This window comes from Triticum urartu, chromosome 3A (genome assembly GCF_056163025.1).
Source record: "Triticum urartu cultivar PI428250 chromosome 3A, HENAU_Tu73, whole genome shotgun sequence".
Lineage (NCBI taxonomy): Eukaryota > Viridiplantae > Streptophyta > Magnoliopsida > Poales > Poaceae > Triticum > Triticum urartu.
The window spans coordinates 744,986,821-745,008,083 of NC_141875.1; the positions used below are offsets into that span (position 1 = coordinate 744,986,821).

Consider the following 21,263-nt stretch of genomic DNA (forward strand, 5'->3'; position numbering starts at 1 on the left):
GGGTAAGGGCAGTCATGGATGTTCTTCTAAATAGGTAGCATGTAGGTAAAAATGCCAAATTTTGGTAGTCTGATGGCAATGTCATGATGTAGTAGCCAGACGATGTGTGTAGTAATGCATCAGTACGCAGTTCCATGACTTTGTATGAATTTGTGGTATGCTAATTGAGGTGTTTATTTGTGAGAAGGGAACGACTATGCTAGTACTGCTACTACTACTCCATTTGGGAACGGAAAATTGTTTCGTGAAAATGAAGTCATAATGAAAACTCCGTGGAAACCATGTTTGATACTTTCAGAAAAACTATGAAGTATAAACATGTTCAGTTCAAAGTATGAAACCATGTTCATTTGGGAGGTAGAGAAGGAAAAAATATGCATAAACAACAATGTCGTACAGTTTGTCATTATTCATTGTTGACTTTGGTCATACCTCCTACAGTGGATTAAGATTCAAACTTCAAATTTTAAAACCTCGAAGAACCTCACCTTTCGCACATATTGTAGTTTTTCAAACAATTTAAAACTTTGACAAACACATTTCATTTGGTTTTCAACTTTATTTGAATGTAATTTGAGCTCATCTTTCCCTAAAGTCAAGTATTAACTCCAAGGTATTTACTAGGTCTAATTTAATTAATTTAAGCATTTTGCATTAGTTTTATTTAAGTTTAACCTATGGTTTCAAAGTTATAATCAAATTTTGTTTGAATTAAATTCAAATATCATTTTAATTTCCTGAAGTCAACTAATCACTGAAAAAGGAAATATGCCCTAGAGAATAATAAAGTTGTTATTTTATATTTCCTTATATCATGATAAATGTTTATTATTGTTGAGTAACGTGATTGTATTAGGAAACACGAAATCGACTAGGAATTATTGTGGCTTGTCTTGTACTCCAAGTAGATCATGTACTCCTATATATATGCCCATGAGGCTCAAGCAATACAACGAACAATTACACCAAACCTGTCTCTCCCTTCTAACATGGTATGTATCGCAAGTCGATCATAAACCCTAGCAGCCGCCGCTTCCGCACCCGCGCCCACCCCCAGGGCGGTCGGCCTCCATAACCACCGCCGGGTCCACGCCGCCCGTACCTAGGGTTCGTCCGTCGGTCGTGTTGACCGGCTGCCCTAGAGAGTCTTTTCCCCGAGCCTTGCTCCGGGGTTTTCTCTCTCTCCCGCCGGTCATCTTGATCGCGCGGTTTCTTTTTGGTTTCCCGATCTATTCTTGATCGGTTTGCGTCGCCCACCACCGCCGTCGACCCCGAACGCCTCTACTCCGACCCCGGCGCGACCAGCCGGCCTCTCCTCCGACCCGGCGGCCACGCGCGCCGAGGCGGCCCGTCAGGGCCAGCCGCTGTCCGCGCCTCGGTCTGCCTATCGCCCTGTGCCGGCCGTCACCGCCATGCTCCGATCGGAACACCTGCATCGCCCCGACCCGGCGGCCTCGTGCCATGCGACGCCCAATCATAGTTGTCTCTCGCACGCCGGCCCGCCCATCGATACACATCACCCGCCTCCGCCGCGTCTGCATGGCGGCCCGGCGGTCTACCTCGCCGGCCTCGTCCTCGGCTGCGTCGGGGCAGCTGCGTCAGGCTCGTCAGCTGCCTCAACTCGGGCACCGGCGTTGCTTTGGCAGCCCGGGTGCCGGTGCTGACAAGCTCGTCCGCACGACGTCCCACGCCGTTCGTCGTCGCCGACTTCATCTCGGACTCCGCCATCACCAAGCCTCCACCGAGCGGCGTCCCTGACCTCGTGTGTGATCGGCTTGCTCACCCGCTCGGCGCCGCGATCCGCCTCATCTCCGCTGCGCGACTGACCTGGTCCGTCGGTTACGCGCGCCTCCGCAGGTCCCGTGAAGATCATCCCCGAGTTCAGTGCGCCTCTCCACCGATCAAGCATCGGGCTGCCGCCGCGTCGCCCCGTCGGGCCGCAGCGCCGCCGCCCCGTGGTTCTCCTCACGGCTGCATCAACTCGTGCGTCACCGCTGCATCGCCCTTTCCGGCCGTAGTGTCGCGATACGCAGTCCCCGCCGCCGCCCCGAGGCCATCCCCGCGGTTGCACCGACTCGCGAACCGCCGTTGTGTCACCCCTTCGGGCCGCAGCGTCGCGGCCCGCGGTCCCCGCCGCCACCCAGAGGTCTTCCCGCCATCACCCCGACCCGCCTGCCGCCGCTGCGTCGCCCCCTCGGGCTGTAGCACCACGGCCCCCGGTCCGCTCCGCCGTCATAGCGCGTCGACCTCCCGTGGTATGCGCCGCGCCATCTTCCTTGTCGCTGGAACGCCACCGTCCGCGCTGGTCTTCGTCACGCTGTCAGGGTTCTTCGCCTACTTCGAGCACCACCGCCGCACTCCTAACATCGCCGCCGTCAGGCCGCCGCCACCGCTCTTCTTTGGCCGCCGCCGCCGCTACCTTCGTAGCCACCGCCACCCGTCCACCCCCTTCGTCTTCGTCCAAGCACTAGCCCGTCACCAGCGTCGCCGTCATCTATCCCGACCACTTCGTCTACTCCGACCACCGTTGGTGACATTGGCCCCGCGCCGATGGACGACGCAATCGTGGTCGAGTTCTTCTCTGCTGGCCCCTCCGACTTCTCCGACATGGCGTACAGCTTGTGCAGGTCCCTTGTCTACGCATGCCCGATGCTGGCAACACCGATGCGTGCCTTCATCCATAACATGTCCCCGGGCCTGGGAAGCCTGGTCGGCGCTTCGTCAACTTCGTCTTCGTCCGTCTACGCATGCCCAGTGCTGGCAACACCAGTGCGTGCCTTCGTCCATGATGTGTCCCCGGGCTTGGCAAACCCGCCGCGACGCGTCGTCAACCACATCTTCTTCCCGGCGCACCACTACTTTGACACCACTGCGCCCATGCTAACTCGCCCCCCTCCCCTTGCACCTATGGCTCCACGGCGACTTCCTCGACACCGGCCACCCTGACTCGACATCGACCACGGCATTCTTTGCACGGCTACCTCGGCCACGGCTCCACCACCCACGCTCTCGGCTACATCGACAAACGTCACAAAGGGATACCGCCTGCTTGAGCAACCTCGTCGGTTTCCACTCCAGCCACGACTCCGCGATGCGTCGATCGTTACGACTGTGGCGGGGTGTCTGTCGGCTTGCCTTCGGATTCTTATCCAGTCTCACCGTCTGCGTCGCTACCATTGTGACTGCGGGAGGATGTTGAGTAACGTGATTGTATTAGGAAACACGAAACAGACTAGGAATTATTCTGGCTTGTCTTGTACTCCAAGTAGATCATGTACTCCTATATATATATGCCCACAAGGCTCAAGCAATACAACGGACAATTCCACCAAACCTCTCTCTCCCTTCTAACAATTATTCATGCTAGAATTGTATTAACCGGAAACTTGATACATGTGTGGATACATAGACAAAACACAGTGTCCCTAGTATGCCTCTACTAGAGTAGCTCGTTAATCAAAGATGGTTAAATTTCCTAACTATAGACATGTGTTGTCATTTGATGAACGGGATCACACCATTAGGAGAATGATGTGATGGACAAGACCCATCCCTTAGCTTGGCATAATGATCGTTAAGTTTTATTGCTATTGCTTCTTTCATGACTTATACATATTCCTTTGACTATGAGATTATGCAACTCCCGGATACCGTAGGAATACCTTGTGTGCTATCAAACGTCACAACATGACTGGGTGATTATAATGATGCTCCACAGGTATCTCCGAAGGTGTTTCTTGGGTTGGCATAGATCGAGATTAGGATTTGTCACTCCAAGTATCGGGGAGGTATCTTTGGGCCCTCTCGATAATGCACATCATAATAAGCCTTGCAAGCAATGTGACTAATGAGTTAGTTATGGGATGATGCATTACGGAACGAGTAAAGAGACTTGCCGGTAACTATATTGAACTAGGTATGAAGATACCGACGATTGAATCTCGGGCAAGTAACATACCAATGACAAAGAGAATGACGTATGTTGTCATTACGGTTTGACCGATAAAGATCTTCGTAGAATATGTAAGAACCAATATGAGCATCTAGGTTCCGTTATTGGTTATTGACCGGAGATGTGTCTCGGTCATGTCTACATAGTTCTCGAACCCCTAGGGTCCGCATGCTTAACGTTCGATGCCGATTTGTATTATGAGTTATGGGATTTGGTGACCGAATGTTGTTCGGAATCCCGGATGAGATCATGGACATGACGAGGAGTCTCGAAATGGTCGAGAGGTAAAGGAAGTGTTTCGGAATGAATCGGGTACGTATCGGAGTACCGGGGGGAGGTTATTGGAACCCCCTGGGGGAAGATATGGGACATAGGAGTGAGGCAGGCCAGCCCACAAGGGGTGCCCCCTTCCCAAGGGAGGAGTCCGAATTGGACTAGGGGAGGGGGTGGCGCCCCCTTTCCTTCTCCTTCTCCCTCTCCTTCCCCCTTTCCCCCTCCGATAAAACGAAGGGGGGGAGCGAATCCTACTAGGAGCCCAAGTGGGACTCCTCCCACTTGGGCCGCGCCTTGGGCCGGCCTCCTCCCCTCTCCCTCCTTTATATACGGGGGGGGGGGGGGGGGGCTCTAACACACATAAATTGTTACAAGTCGTGTGCGGCGGCCCCCTCCACCGTTTACTCCTCCGGTCATATTGTCGTAGTGCTTAGGCGAAGCCCTGCATGGATCACTTCACCATCACCATCAACACGCCGTCATGCTGACGAAACTCTCCCTCGACACATTGCTGGGTCAAGAGTTCGAGGGACGTCATGGAGCTGAACGTGTGCAGAACTCGGAGGTGTCGTACATCGGTGCTTGATCGGTTGTATCGAGAAGACGTTAGACTACATCAATCGCATTATTTCAAAGTTAACCCAACTTAGGTTTAAATTCTCTTTGAATTTGTGCCTCTACGGCATTCTGTTTAAAATGTATTTTCAAATTATGCACGTACGAACTATAGTACTCTGAGATGAAACTATATTTCTCTAGGCTCAATTTGCAAAAAAGAATAAACTTATTTGGATTTTTAATTTGCAAGTTATGCCCTATTTAAATTTGAATTCATTCTATTTGAATTTAAAATTTAAATTATTCAAAAGTAAAAAAAATTCTGGACAAGGTGAAAGTACATTTCATGAGGATCATTTTGCAAAATGAATCACTCAATTTGGATCTGTAAAATTTTTGATTTGGACATATAATTCCTGCACTTATATTTCCCATTTGAATTTGAATTTGGTTTCAACAACAAATGTGTTTCAGTTTCATAAAATGTCAGAGGGTCAAGGTCATTGTTTGGATTTGTGGAATTCATCTTCCTGCTAAAATAATTTCAAAGCCATTTCAAATATTTTCCCTTTGATTTTTGAATTATTGTCATAATGAATCCAACTCAATTCATTTTAGGGAAACATTAATTGACTCGGTTATTCTTGGGCCTTATTAAGGTTAGCTTTGTGCCCAATAATATTTCAAATGGTTTGGTTTCTACCAAGGCTTGCTAGTGTTTCAACTAGTGACAGTGGGATTTTATCCTTTCTAGGCAACAATCGAGGACCCAAGCAATCCTAGGCAATCATAGATATATCCTAACAAAATTGTTATTCCCTATGAATTCTTTTAACATACCTAATTTGTGAGAAATCTGGGCTGTGACAATAGCGAAGTCCGCCCAATTCCATTCAAGGTTCAGGCCGGCACACTAGTAGAAAAGGGGGCAACGGTCCAGGCTGGGTCAGCCCATTAGTCTCGGTTCAGTCCCGAACCGGGACCAATGGGGGCATTGGACCCGGTTCGTGAGCCCAGGGGGCTGACCGGGCCACGTTGGCCATTGGTCCCGGTTCATCTGGACCTTTTGGTCCCGGTTGGTGGGACGAACCGGGACCAGTGGGCCTCGCGCCTGGCCCACCATCATTGGTCCCGGTTGGTGGCTTGAACCGGGACCAAATGCTCCCCTTTAGTCCCGGTTCATGCCACCAACCGGGACCAATGAGGTGCCTATATATACCCCCTCGCGTAAGAGCAGAGCACACTGCTCTATTTTTTTTCTGACCGAGGGGGAGAGGGCTTGGTGCTGCTCTAGCTTACCTCCTATGCACACAAGTTGTTCGATGGAATGCCCGAGCCACCCTACTTAAGCTTTCTCCTCTCCAAACTCGACCTCCAAGCTCCATTTTCCTCAATATTTGTCTAGGTTTAGCGGTCTGTCACGCCCCGTCCCCGTCTTCACCGCCGTCGATCACCCGCGCCGAGCTCATCGCCGGCACCACCGTGGTGAGCCTCTTGTTCTTATCTTCTTTCTGAAAGGAAAAATATTCTTACTTGTATGTTTACATAGATACTTGTATTATTTTCTTACTTTTATTATTGCATCTTATATAGTGCGATGGTTTTGGTATCCGCCCCCGTCGGCCCTCGTCCTATGGTTCATTTATTGTTTATGAAAATTATGCCGACCAACGTGACATAGATTTTATTTATGTAGGATGTATGTGAATCAGAAATTCCAACCGACCCTATTGTCGAGAGGTTAAATTTAGTTGAAGAAGAAAACAATTTGTTGAAGGAAAAAATAAAAAAAAATTGAGGAGGAGAAGATGATATTGGAGTTGCATGTTGCGGATGTCGTCGATGATCACAAGATCAAGATGGATGCAACGCGCTTTAAGATTAGAAAGATTAGAAAATATGCCATTCATACTGAGGCTTGGTATCATTATGCCGTTGGATCAATTGTTACCTTGGTTGCGATTATGATCGCATTTGTTTTCGCATTTAAATGTTTTACATAGTTTCAGTCTATGGTTTAATTAATTAGATGCTCTAGAGAGCTATATGTTGTTAGATGAGAACTATGTATGTACTTTGGTTTTAATGTGATGATGAACTTCTATTAATTTGGACACTTAATTATATATAATGCACGCAGATGAACCAGCAATGGATGTACGGTGACAGACACACCTCCGAGTACATTAAGGGCGTGCATGAGTTTCTCGATGCGGCTGAGGCAAACAAGCAGAATGGTTTTATGTGTTGTCCATGCACTGAATGTGGGAATACGAGGTCTTACTCTACCCGGAAAATCCATCACTCCCACCTGCTTTACAAGGGTTTCATGCCACACTATAATGTTTGGACGAGGCATGGAGAAATAGGGGTTATGATGGAAGACGGCGAAGAAGAAGAGTACGATGAAAACTATGTGCCCCCTGATACAGTGATGCTGCAACAGGGGAGCTGGTGAAGATCAAGAGGAACCAGACGATGTGCCCAATGATGCTGCAACGGGTGAAGCTGCTGAAGATCAAGAGGAACCATACGATGTGCCCGATGATGATGATCTCCGCCGGGTCATTGTCGATGCAACGACACAATGCGAAAGTCAAAAGGAGAAGCTGAAGTTCAATCGCATGTTAGAGGATCACAAAAAAGGGTTCTACCCCAATTGCGAAGATGGCAACACAAAGCTCGGTACCATACTGGAATTGCTGTAGTGGAAGGCAGAGAATGCTGTGGCTGACAAAGGATTTGAGAGGCTACTGAAAATATTGAAGAAGAAGCTTCCAAAGGATAACGAATTGCCCGACAGTACATACGCAGCAAAGAAGGTCGTATGCCCTCTAGGATTGGAGGTGGAAAAGATACATGCATGCCCTAATGACTGCATCCTCTACCGCGGTGCATACAAGGATCTGAACGCATGCCCGGTATGCGGTGCATTGCGGTATAAGATCAAACGAGATGACCCTGGTGATGTTGACGGCGAGCCCCCCAGGAAGAGGGTTCCTACGAAGGTGATGTGGTATGCTCCTATAATACCACGGTTGAAACGTCTGTTCAGAAACAAAGAGCATGCCAAGTTGATGCGGTGACATAGTGAGGACCGGAAGAAAGACGGGAAGTTGAGAGCATCCGCTGACGGGTCGCAGTGGAGAAAAATCGAGAGAAAGTACTGGGATGAGTTTGCAAAGGACCCAAAGGAATGTATGGTTTGCTTTAAGCGCGGATGGCATTAATCCTTTCGGGGAGTAGAGCAGCAATCACAGCACCTGGCCCGTGACTCTATGTGTGTATAACCTTCCTCCTTGGATGTGCATGAAGCGGAAGTTCATTATGATGTCAGTTGTCATCCAAGGCCCTAAGCAACCCGGCAACGACATTGATGTGTACCTAAGGCCATTAGTTGAAGAACTTTTACAGCCGTGGAATGGAAACGATGTACGTACGTGGGATGAGCACAGACAGGAGGAATTTAACCTAAAGGCGTTGCTTTTCGTGACCATCAACGATTGGCCCGCTCTCAGTAACCTTTCAGGACAGACAAACAAAGGATGCCACGCATGCACGCACTGTTTAGATGACACTGAAAGTATATACCTGGACAAATGCAGGAAGAATGTGTACCTGGGCCATCGTCGATTTCTTCCGACCAACCATCAATGTCGAAAGAAAGGCAAGCATTTCAAAGGCGAGGCAGATCACCGGAAGAAGCCCGCCATGCGTACCGGTGATCACGTACTTGCTATGGTCAATGATTTACACGTAATCTTTGGAAAGGGTCCCGGCGGACTAGCTGTTCCGAATGACGCTGAGGGACACGCACCCATGTGGAAGAAGAAATCTATATTTTGGGACCTACCCTACTGGAAAGACCTAGAGGTCCGCTCTTCAATCGACGTGATGCACGTGAGGAAGAACCTTTGCGTGAACCTGCTAGGCTTCCTGGGCGTGTATGGGAAGACAAAAGATACACCTGAGGCACGGGAGGACCTGCAACGTTTGCATGAAAAAGACGGCATGCCTCCGAAGCAGTATAAAGGTCCTGCCAGCTACGCTCTTACGAAAGAAGAGAAAGAAATCTTCTTTGAATGCCTACTCAGTATGAAGGTCACGACTGGCTTCTCGTCGAATATAAAGGGAATAATAAATATGCCAGAGAAAAAGTTTCAGAACCTAAAGTCTCATGACTGCCACATGATTATGACGCAACTGCTTCCGGTTGCATTGAGGGGGCTTCTACCGGAAAACGTCCGATTAGCCATTGTGAAGCTATGTGCATTCCTCAATGCAATCTCTCAGAAGGTGATCAATCCAGAAATCGTACCAAGGCTAAGGAGTGATGTGGCGCAATGTCTTGTCAGTTTCGAGCTGGTGCTCCCACCATCCTTCTTCAATATCATGACGCACGTCCTAGTTCATCTAGTCGACAAGATTGTCATCCTGGGGCCCGTATTTCTAAACAATATGTTCCCCTTTGAGTGGTTCATGGGAGTCCTAAAGAAATATGTCCGTAACCGCGCTAGGCCAGAAGGAAGCATCTCCATGGGCCATCAAACAGAGGATGTTATCGGGTTTTGAGTTGACTTCATTCCTGGCCTTAAGAAGATAGGTCTCCCTAAATCACGGTATGAGGGGAGACTGACTGGAAAAGGCACTCTTGGAAGTGACTCAATAATATGTAGGGACAGATATTCTTGGTCTCAAGCACACTACACAGTTCTATAGAACTCTACCTTGGTGACCCCGTATGTCGATGAACACAAGAACAGTCTGCGCTCCAAACACCCGGGGCAGTGCGAGGACTGGATTACATGTGAACACATCAAGACTTTCAGCAGTTGGTTGGAAACACGTCTCGGAGGTGACAACACTGTTTGTGATGAGTTGTACTTGTTGTCCAGGGGACCATCTTTGACTGTATTGACTTACAAAGGATACGAGATAAATGGGAATACATTTTACACGATCGCCCAAGATCGAAAGAGCACCAACCAAAACAGCGGTGTCCGCTTTGATGCAGCAACCGAGAGCGGAAAGGACACATATTGTGGTTACATAGTGGACATATGGGAACTTGACTACGGACATGATTTTAAGGTCCCTTTGTTTAAGTGCAAATGGGTCAATCTGTCAGGCGGCGGGGTACAGGTAGACCCACGGTACGGAATGACAACAGTGGATCTGAAAAATCTTGGATACACTGACGAACCGTTCGTCCTAGCCAATGATGTGGCACAGGTTATCTATGTGAAGGACATGTCTACCAAACCGAGAAAAACAAAAGATAAGGAAGCGAATACATCATACGATGAGCCAAAGCGCCACATAGTTCTTTCAGGAAAAAGGGATATCCTGGGAGTGGAGGGCAAGACAGACATGTCTGAAGATTATGAAAAGTTTAATGAAATTCCTCCCTTCAATGTGAAGGCTGACCCAAGCATCCTGATAAACAATGAAGATTATCCATGGTTACGGCGCAATAAGCAAATGACACAAGCGAAGAAAAAGTGAAGACTTTCTCCCGCAACTATTATGATGATACCATGCCAACTTTGTAACACACGAGTATGCTATGCCAAATTTTTTAGAGTTCATTTGAAAACTATGAATTTAGGTCGAATTTTCTCTATAGGTGCATCTATGTTCATTTTTTTAATAAAGTTAATCACAAACTTGTGATGCACACAAATTTCAAAGAATTCAAATTTTAACTATTCAAATTTGAAAACTAATGTCACTAACAGAAAGTTTATAATTTTTCTAAAACTAATGGCACTAAGAGAACTTTACAATTTTGCTGACCTAAAAGCAAAAAGAATTAAAAAATAAAGAAAAAAACAAAAGAAAATAAATAATACAGAAAACAAAAAAAAACTGAAAAAAATAAAAATAGCAACATTAAGTATTTTGTTGTAAGTAGAAACAAAATAAAATAAATAAAGCAACAAAGAAAACAAAAAACTAAAAAAGTGTTTTCAAATTTGAAAACTAATGGCACTAACAGAAAGTTTATAATTTTTCTAAAAATAAAAGCAAAAAGAATTAAAAAATAAAGCAAAAAACAAAAGAGAATAAATAATGCAGAAAGTTTATAATTTTTGTGACCAAAAAGAAAAAAGAAATCACTAAACAACAATAAGTATTTTGTTCTAAGTAGAAATGAAAAAAATAAATAGCAAAAAAGAAAAAAATGCCTATAATATTTGTTATGACTAACTAAAATTACCAAATTGAGTATAATGATAAAACACAGTAATATTAAATAGCAGGAAAAAGAATGACTCAAAAATCAATTTTTATAGTAAAGTTATTCATAAACTAGTGATTCACACAAATTTAAACTATTCAAATTTTAAAACTAATGGCACTAACAGAAACTTTTTAATTTTTGTTACCTAAAAGAAAAAAATCACTAAAAAACTATAAGTATTTAGTTCTAAGTAGAAATGAAAAAACAAATAGTAAAAAATGCCAACTACCGGGCCACCACGGCCTGAATATGACTAGAAGCCCATCCATGGGCCAGGATTCAGGCCCGCAGAAGGCCCAGCAGGCCCACAGGCATAGCGGTGTGAGATTAGGCCCAAAGGCCTGCAGTTCTGAGGAGTTCGATGGAGAGGGCGGGGTAGCGCTTATAAACAGGTGCGGCCGCTCCTCAGCTAGCGAGGTGGGACTAAACATCCCACCGCACCGCGGCTTTGGCAGCGCAGGCCTTTGGTCCCGGTTGATGGCACCAACCGGGACTAAAGGGGGCATTGGTCACGGTTCATGGCACAAACCGTGACCAATGCCCCCCTTTAGTCCCGGTTGGTGCCACCAACCGGGACCAAAGGCCGCCGCTTCGGCCTTTGGTCTCGGTTGGTGGCACCAACCGGGACTAAAGGTGGCATTGGTCCCGGTTGGTGCCACGAACCCGGACCAATGCTTCGTCTATATAACTAGCACTTGTGAAAATTTCCATTCAGTTCGTCTTCCCCGCCCGACGCCGCCAGGCTGCCCCTCTGCGCCTCGCCGTCGCCGTCGTCGCCCTGCCTCCGTCGCCGGCCCGCGCCGCCCAAACGCAGTTGCCACCCCGCGCCGCCCCGACTCCGTCGCTGCGCGCCACCCCGCACCGTCGCCGCCCCGCGTCGCGCCCCTACGCCGTCGCCGCCCCGCGTCGCCACCCCGACGCCGTCGCCGCCCCGCGCCGCCGTCGCCTCTCGCTTTGGCCAGGGCCGGCACCGCCCCCCTCTTCCCCCCCTGTTTTTTTTGCAAATTCATATATGTTTTTTTCCTGATTATATGTATTTTTTCTGTTCATAGATTTTTTTTGGTGATATTGATTATTGTAAATATGCAAATGTTTGCATATTCATATGAACAATGAATTAGGCAAAACCTTTATTTTTTTTCTAAAATTTCTGTTTGAACATTATTTTAAAAAAAAACAAGCAATACTACTTCATGTATTTTTAAGAAGGAAGAAGAAGAAAAAGAATGAGAGGAAAAAGGAAATAAGAAGAGGAAGAAAGGAGAAGAAGAGGGGAGAGGAAGACGAGGAGAAATAAATAAGAAGAAGAAAGAAGAAAAAAGAAGAAAAAGAAGAGGAGAAGAAGAAAGGAATAGAGGAGAAGAAGAGAAAAATAGAATAGAATATATTCTATTTTTCTCTTCTTCTCCTCTATTCCTTTCTTCTTCTCCTCTTTTTTTCTTCTTTTTTTTCTTCGACACATGGGGGGGGGGGGTCGATATACCCCCTCCCGATAACTTCAACACGAGGGGGGTCGATATACCCCCTCCCCGATAATATTATTTTCCCATGTACGTATGTCGTGTCGATATAAACTCCCGATAACATCAACACGAGGGGGGGGTCGATATATATACCCCCTCCCCGATAATATTATTTTCCCGCATGTACGTATGTCGTGTCGATATAAACTCCTGATAACTTCAACACGTGGGGTGGGGTCGATATACCCCCTCCCGATAACTTCAACACGTGGGGGGGGGGGTCGATATACCCCCTCCCGATAACTTCAACACGAGGGGGATGTAGTGTCCGACACCGACGGCCACATGTATCTCATACCCACGATACTTGCTATTTAGGGTTTCCTCTACCGCTCGGCGACCCTGACCCTCGACGACCCTCGTTCCCGATAAAAAAAAGAGGAAGAAGAAGAAAAAAGAGAGGAGAAGAAAGATTTCTTCTCCTCTTTTTTTCTTCTTCTTCCTCTTTTTTTTCTTCTTCCTCTTCTTTTTTTATCCTTGAAGTGTTGTCGAGGCCACCCCAAACCCTAGAGAAGCAGTGTCGAGGCCACTAATTAATATTAGTTCTACGTTTGCCACTAATATATCCATCTATCATGTTTGAATAATAATTGCCATGTTGTAAATATTTGAAGAAACTATGGACACCGCCCGAGACGAAGTACAAGAAGAGTTGTTGGGGGACATAATCGCACGAGGAAGTGATGCCGTCTGCTCGTTGTTTCTCAACGACACCGATGGTCTGGAAGTAGCTGGCTATGATTATGATGGCTCCGGTGACCTAATGTCGGTGCAAGAAGGAGACCATGAGGACGGCTCCGGTGACACAATGCCGGTGCAAGGAGACCGTGATGACGTCTCCGGTGACCGAACCGAGTCTGGCCAGGTATATATATTAGTTAAGCTTCTGCTGACTAGCTAATTGATGCATTCATTGTTTTTGTATATACACATATTAATTAAGTCTTTGTTCTTTTTTCTAGCCCTCCGGATCGAGCACAACTTCGGTAAAGAGACGAGGCCCGAAGAGAAAGTTGAGCTCGGATGAAAAGTTTGAGATCATAGAAATCGCTCCCGACGGCCAACCGATTGAACCCCTCCGGACAAAGAGCGCATTTGTTCCTCAATGCGGGGTTTTGGTTAGGTACAAGATCCCGATCAGCATCCAGCAATGGTTAAAGCCAGCTACAGAAGACCCTGAGGTGTCTTATGTCAATGATATGCAGAAAAATGATCTTTGGACTGAGCTGAAGTCAAATTTCACCCTACCGCCAGAGGATGATCCGGAGAAGCCAGTTAAAGAGCAATTAATCAAGTCTTTTGCTCTTAAGAGGATGGCAGAACTATTCAGGAGGTGGAAGAAAGAGCTGAATAAGTTTGTCAAAAATAAAGAGACACCAGAATTCAAGGGCAGATATGAGAAGATCAGAGATCACTGGCCCGAATTTGTGGCCCACAAGACATCGGAAAAGAGTAAGAAGATGTCGGCGACAAACAAGAAAAATGCTGCGAAGAAGAAGCATCACCATCGCACGGGGTCAGGTGGCTACCTCGCAGCCCGGCCTAAGTGGGCCAAGATTGAGAATGATCTGGTTGATAAAGGGATCGAACCAGAGACAATTAACTGGCCAGACCGTTGCCGGACTTGGTTCTTCGGGGCTGGCGGAACCTTGGACCCTGTATCAGGGAAGTTCATTTGGACGGACGAGCAAATGGAAATACCAGTCAAGAGGCTTAAGCATTATATCGAAGCAGTGCAGCAAGGGACGTTCGTTCCAGACAGAGAGAATGACGAGCTCACAATGGCCCTCGGGAATCCTGAGCACCCTGGACGAACACGAGGCATGCCAGGCTCCATTCCGTGGAAGGGTGGTTTTCCGGACGTAGGCGGTTATAAATGCCACGGGTGGAGGAAGAACGTGGAGCAGACCCAACTGCAGGCGCTGCACGCTAGGGTACAAGCGATAGAGGAACGAGAAGCAAATCGCAGCAAACGAACTGCCGAAGCTTCCCCCAAAGCTACCCCGCCATCTCAGCGGAGAAGCTGCGTGGCTTCCACCGAGCTGCTTCAGCCGGAGCATGTCTTGACGGCTCCTGCCAGCTATCCTGTGGATGCTATCACGGAGTCTCAAAATTGCCACCTTATGACGCAATGGATTAATATGAAGGTCAAGGCGGCTGTTGGCTCTGTTTTGCCTACTGAACCCGGCGCAACTTTTCACTGCCGGCTGATTCCAGAAGGATATGCTAGGGTGATGGTGGATGAAATAACGGAGGTATTTGAGGACCTCCAGCTTGACCACCCTGCCGGTGAAGGGGTGACTCGGCTGGGTTCTACTCTGAAGACTCCATGCCTATGGCGGAAGGAGCTCATCCACCTTCCGAACTGGACGCCTCCGCCTCCTCCTCCTCCTCCAGCGAGTCAGGGGACTCCGCCTCCTCCACCGCCTCCTCCTCCGGCGAGTGACGATCAGGGCATTCGGCCGGCTCCTTCTCCGGCGCGTGGCGGCACTCCGCCTGGGTCGGCGCGCCCGAGCAGCCAACCTCCTCCTTCTCCGCCTCGTCAGCAAGGGCGGAAGAGACCTGCCGCCGCCCCGGCTGCTCCGGCGCGTCGTAGTCCTTCTCCTCCGCCTCGTAAGCAAGTAAAGAAGACAACCGCTCCGTCTGCTCTGCCGGCGTCTAGCAGTACAGCCAGAGGCGGGAGGACATACAGATTCGGTCCTTCTCAGAAGACTCCAGAGAAGTTACCATACGAGAGGACCCCGGAGGAGAACGCCGAGATCGTGCGAGAAGAAGTGAGGAACTTCTTTGAAGGGGTGAAAGCAAAGAAATATCCACCTCCGGAGGAGAAGGTAGATCCGGTGAAAGCGAAGCGCACTCTGGCTGCCCTGACAAAACCACCCAAGTCTCTGCCGAAAGTAAACTATGAGCGCATTATTGGAAAGGAATTTGCCGAAGCGGAGCGGTCGGGAAGTACTGTCTGTGATCAAAGGCTGAAAGAATGACGAGCTGGGAAACAAATTGCCCAGCTCGGCGAACAAGGGAAGCAATCGTGCCCCCCGCTCAAGGTGCCTAGAGACATCGTCGCTAATGATCCGAGGATGGTGCCCGGTTATAGCAATCTTGGAGATTACCTGCCCGACGATGTACATTATGATTTCATGGAGGTGCAGATACAAAGATACGAGTACGGGAAGCCTCTCGTCAAAGATGAAAGATCTCTATCAATGATGATGCGAAGATTGCATGATTGGCACTTGAAAATCTGCAGAGAGTCTGGGGGGAGGAGTACTTTGTATGTGAGAGTTAAAAAGGAGTATGATCTCGTTGGAATTAATCTGTTGCCTGTTCCATTTGAGGAGTTCTTTCAGTTTTTCAATCAATTGGCCCTCGATAAAGCAACGGTCACCTGCTACTGTCTGTAAGTAGTACTACTTCTGTCATTAAGTCTCTCTATATAGCTCAGCTCTTTCATTGCATGTATTTATAATTATCCTCACTATATTATGCAGATTGAAGATCGTCGAATTGAAGAAAAGACAAATCAGTGATATTGGGTTCATTAACACAAATATCATAGATGCAACTCAGGTTAAATTTCATGCCGCAGATACCGAGGCCAACTTGCTATGATCGTTGGTAATAAATGAAAACAAAGATATAATACTCTTTCCTTACAACTTCAAGTGAGTGTTACTGTCTTGTGCGTATTCGGTTTCCCTTATATATTAGTCAAGGTTATAGTAATGTAATTGATGAGTTATGCATGCGTGTGCAGTTTCCACTATATTCTCCTAGAGATTAAGCTTGAGCAGGGACTAGTAACCGTCTTAGACTCAAGACGAAAAGATCCTCAGGACTATGCGGACATGACTCAAATGCTAGAGAAGTAAGTTAAATCGATCATTATCCACCATATCAGCAACTTTGTTCATTTCCTGATATATCAAGTAATTGTTTTCTTTGTCTGGCAGGGTTTGGAAAAAATTCACCAAAAAAGCTCCGGGACTCCCGAAGAAGCTGCAATTTAGACACCCGAAAGTAAGTACTATAGTAGCATGTTCCGCGCATCTCCTATTGATTCAAGCGCTAGTTTCATCAATACCATTTGGCATTCTTGCTTATCAGTTTGATTGACCTCTATTTCTTGTAAAGTGGTTGTGGCAGGAACAAGGGAATGATTTTTGTGGATACTACGTTTGCGAGTCCATCCGCCACACGACCTGTGAGTGGGGCTACTCTGACGGACAATATGAATTGCGTAAATAACAACATTCACAATTTTATTTTATTACCATCATTTGTGTTGAGTTTCATTCATTCATATATATATGTATTGACCCCCTTCTTCAAATTAGATGTTTCGGAAGCGGGATTAACTCCTAGCACCAGCTCGCATGCGAGCAATTCAAGAGGAATTGGCGGCATTCTTTCTTGACCACGTGATCGCTGAAGACGGAGAATACTATGTGGACCATGAGTCCGTATGTTAGGAGATTATATTTGTAAGAGATAGTTATTGTATATATGTAGCCGGTAGTGTCGGATAGATATACGAGAACTTGTTGTTCGACCAATCTCTCGGAGAAGGAGATGTGGTCGATATCACTTCTCTCTGTATGCATATATGTTCATGACGATCTTCTGTTTCCTTCGTTTGCTTACTAGCTAGCTAGCGTGTCTAGTCCTCTCTATACGTATGTATAGTATGTAGCGTCGACCAAGCACGGACATAAGAGAGGACACTTCTCTCTATTAATTATAGCTAGCTAACACAATATATGAAACACCTAAATTAACCCCCCAAAAGCCCCCAACCCCCCCCCCCCTTTCAAAAAAACAACAAAAACCCCAACCACAGAAATGCTGACGCGTGGATGCCTATTGGTCTCGGTTGGTGCCACCAACCGGGACCAAAGGCCCTCCTGCCTGGGCTCCGCGCACAGGCCACGTGGAGGCCCATCTGTCCCGGTTCTGAATTGAACCGGGACTAAAGGGACAGGGCATTAGTACCGACCCTTTAGTCCCGGTTCAGGAACCGGGATAAAAGGCCCTTACGAACCGGGACAACAGGCCCTTTTTCTACTAGTGGCACCCAAGACTTGATTATACTAGCTAGTGTATTAAATTATGAATGTATCATAATTGATCCTCCGTTAGTTGGTTTGTTTCCACATATTATCGAGACTAACTACATACATACTCGTACGTTGCTACAGGATAGAACAATATAAAAAAATGGTGTCGTGTGGCCGATTGTCGTCGATCATCATCATTGTCTTCGAAGGCGCAATTGGAGCCCTCGAACGTCACTACTTGCTCGTCCTCCAGTGAGCTACCGTCGAGTGTGTGGACGTCCTGCAGAGCACGATCGCCATCCATCTGGGCGAGCGCTTGGTCGCCCATGTCGCGAGGGCTTGTTGGCCGTTGTCCATGGTGGCAAGCATTGGTCCGCCATGCCCTAAGAGCCCGCTAGTACTCGACAATGCCAGAAAGTCGGCTGGCCTTCCTCACCCACGAGCGCTTTTAAACTGATTCTGCGCGAAGAAAATCCCTACTCACTCATCCATATATATAGGGCCTATTGCATTTTTCGAGGTTGGCTTTGACTACTGATAAGATTTATAATATATAAGATGTATCATATGAAAATTATATCATTAGATACTCCTTCCACATATGAACTTAACGGTGTGCTTGGGGTTACATGCATGTTATATATTATTGCTCTAACGTATGGTCAAAATTAGTCTAGAAAAACACATTAGGCCTTATATACAAATGGAGGGAGTACTTCTAATTACCTGTAGGGCTAATTAATTGTCTAACTAATTAATAAGTTGCATTAATACCTTAGTTTTGAAATTGATTGGATGCAAAAAATTCCTATTGAAATGTACCTAATTAATTGTGTTACTCTGTTTCTAATTTTTGCATTAATGGTTATGGGCGAATGACTACACACATATACGTCTTTAATAATAGAGATTAAGCGGGAAAAAAAATCTATTTTTAAATGGACCTAATGAATTGTACATGTAATTAACCGTCTAGCAGATTTATTGTATTAATGATTTGATTTTCAAATTGATTAGGCGCTAGTTTTTTTTAAATTGTTTTCACATTAATGGCTATATGGTTGATTCAGTGTGATTAATTTTCTGCCTAATTCATTAATTGTCTTATTAACTGGAAAATAGCTACACTTCTAATTGTCTGTAGGCCTAATTATTAGCCTTCATATCAATGAATTGATTTTTCAATTAATTCAGCACAAAAAATCCCTATTTCATTAGATCTATTTAATTGCACATTTAATTAACTATTTGTCTAATTAATTGCATTAATATCTTGATTTTTAAATTGATTCGCCATCTGTTTCTATTTCTTTGCATTAGTGGTTGTGTGCAAACAACTACATACTCATTCACCTTGAATAGTAGACATGCATATTTAATTTAGGCCACAAGTTGCAAATTAAGATATAACATGGCGAGGAGCCAGCACCAAACCAACGAGTGAAACAATGGAACTAAGCCTGGTGCTGATCGCTGTTGTGTTGTGCTCCACTACTGCTACCCTAGTTACTTGTAGTAGCGCAGGGTTCCACATGGAGCTCACCCATGTTGATGGCAAGGGGAGCTACACCACGGCGGAGCGCGTGCAGCGCGCCATGGCCAACGGCCATGCCGGTCCATTGGAACACCAGCCAGTACGTCGCTGAGTACTTGATCGGCAACCCACCGCAGCGCGCGGAGGCCCTCATCGACACAGGCAGCGACCTCATCTGGACGCAGTGTTCCACCTGCAGCCTCAAAGGATCATGCGTCAAGCAGGGCCTGCCCTACTATAATGCGTCCAACTCGGACAGCTTTCATCCCGTGCCATGCAACCACACCTTGTGCTTGTCCGCGGTCTCATAGGGCGTCCCTTCACAGGGCGTCCGGTCTCATAGGGCTTGTCCGCGGCCCCTATCGCTCATCTCTCAGGTTGGAGCCAAAAAGTTCTCTTACTGCCACACCCCCTATCTTCGCCGCAACACCACTGCCAGTGCCAGCAGCCACCTTTTTGTCGGCGCCTTGGCGAGTCTTAGCGGCGGCAGCCCTGTGATGTCCATGTCATTCGTGAATGTCCCCAAAAAGTACCCATTCTACTATGTCCCACTCATCGGGATAAGTGTGGGACACACAAGACTGTTCATCCCACCGACGGTGTTTGCTCTGAAACAAAACGGCAGCGGCGGGGTCATTATCGACTCATGCAACCCCACTGCGACTCTGGCCCATGGGGCCTACTGGCCCCTAAGCAAGGAGCTCCGGACGCAGCTGAACGGGAGAACAGTGCAGAACATGCACCTGCTCTACGACCTTGGTGTTTCACTTCAGTGGCGAAGCAGACATGGTGCTGCCGCCGGAGAACTACTGGGTGCGGCTGGATAATTCCACGTCATGCATGGTGATGCATACATCCAACGGCATGAGCGTCATCGGCAACTTCCAGTTGCAGAACATGCACCTGCTCTACGACCTTGCCAAGGACGAGCTATCTTTCCAAAGAGCCGACTGCAGCTCACTGTGATTACACGTCCGCCCCGGGAACTCAAAACTCACATGGCTAACAGGGATGGACTTTGTTAAAATCCCTGAATTTTTTTGAAGAACTTTTTTGGAATTCATAATTTTCTTATTAAAAGTTGATGAACTTTTTTCAAACTATTTTTCGAATCAATGGACATTCTTCAATTTTATGCCTTTTCAAATTTGTTAAGTTTGTTTTTCAAAGTCACGAACTTTTTCCATTTTCGTGAACTTTCTTCAATTGGTAAGAACCTTTTCAGTTTTTTTTAAATTCGTGGTTTTTGTGAATTCTTTTCAAACATTACGTTTTCTTTATTGAAATAATTTATAGTGTCAATATAATACTACTATATCACTACTAGGGAAAAGCCTAGCAGTAGCGTGTCAATATAAAGGTTAGCAGTAGTGTTTGCTAGCCCGCGCTACTGCTATATCTACTTAGTAGTAGCGCGTCGTGCAAAAGGCGCTACTGGTAAATACTAGTAGCCCGTCTCACTGCCTGCGCTACTACTATTATTCCGTATTTTATTTCTTTTTTATTTTATGTCGTATTCATACACATTTATACAAGTTTCCTACAGTGGCAATTTAGAGATTGTTTTTACATGAAGTCACTTAGGATCACGATAATCCATGACTTGGTCACTTAGGATACATCCACTTGAAACTAATCCGTGGTTCTTTCACCCAATGATATAATAACTCATCATCATCATCATCATTATCATCATCATCATATTAATATAAAAACTCTTGCATCATATCATCACCAACAACACTAGCTAATAATCATCATAGTCATTACCACCAACACTATTTAATCATCATAGTCATAGTGTAGCCATCTAATCACCACCAACACTAGCTAATAATAATCATCATAGTCATTACCACCAACACTAGCTATTTAATCATCATAGTCATAGTGTAGCACATCATGATCATCTTCAAACTCATTCTAGCTAGCTAATCACTCCTACTGCTCTCTCTCAGGTAAAATAGCATAGAACATGTTTAGCACTCCTGATTCATCATATTGGAGCATGCAGATGAACCTGTCTCCTAATTGTGGGTTGCGCTTCTAATTGTTGCCCTCTAGTAATTCTCTGTCATCCTTCACAATTTTGCTCCAGTCTTTGACTATTAAAACTTGCTCG

General features: G+C 46.3%; 1 pseudogene; it reads left to right on the forward strand.

Annotated features, from left to right (window-relative positions):
• Window positions 1–19,055: 19,055 nt before the first annotated feature.
• Window positions 19,056–20,107, forward strand: LOC125547409 (aspartic proteinase nepenthesin-1-like; annotated as a pseudogene).
• The last annotated feature ends 1,156 nt before the right edge of the window (window positions 20,108–21,263 follow it).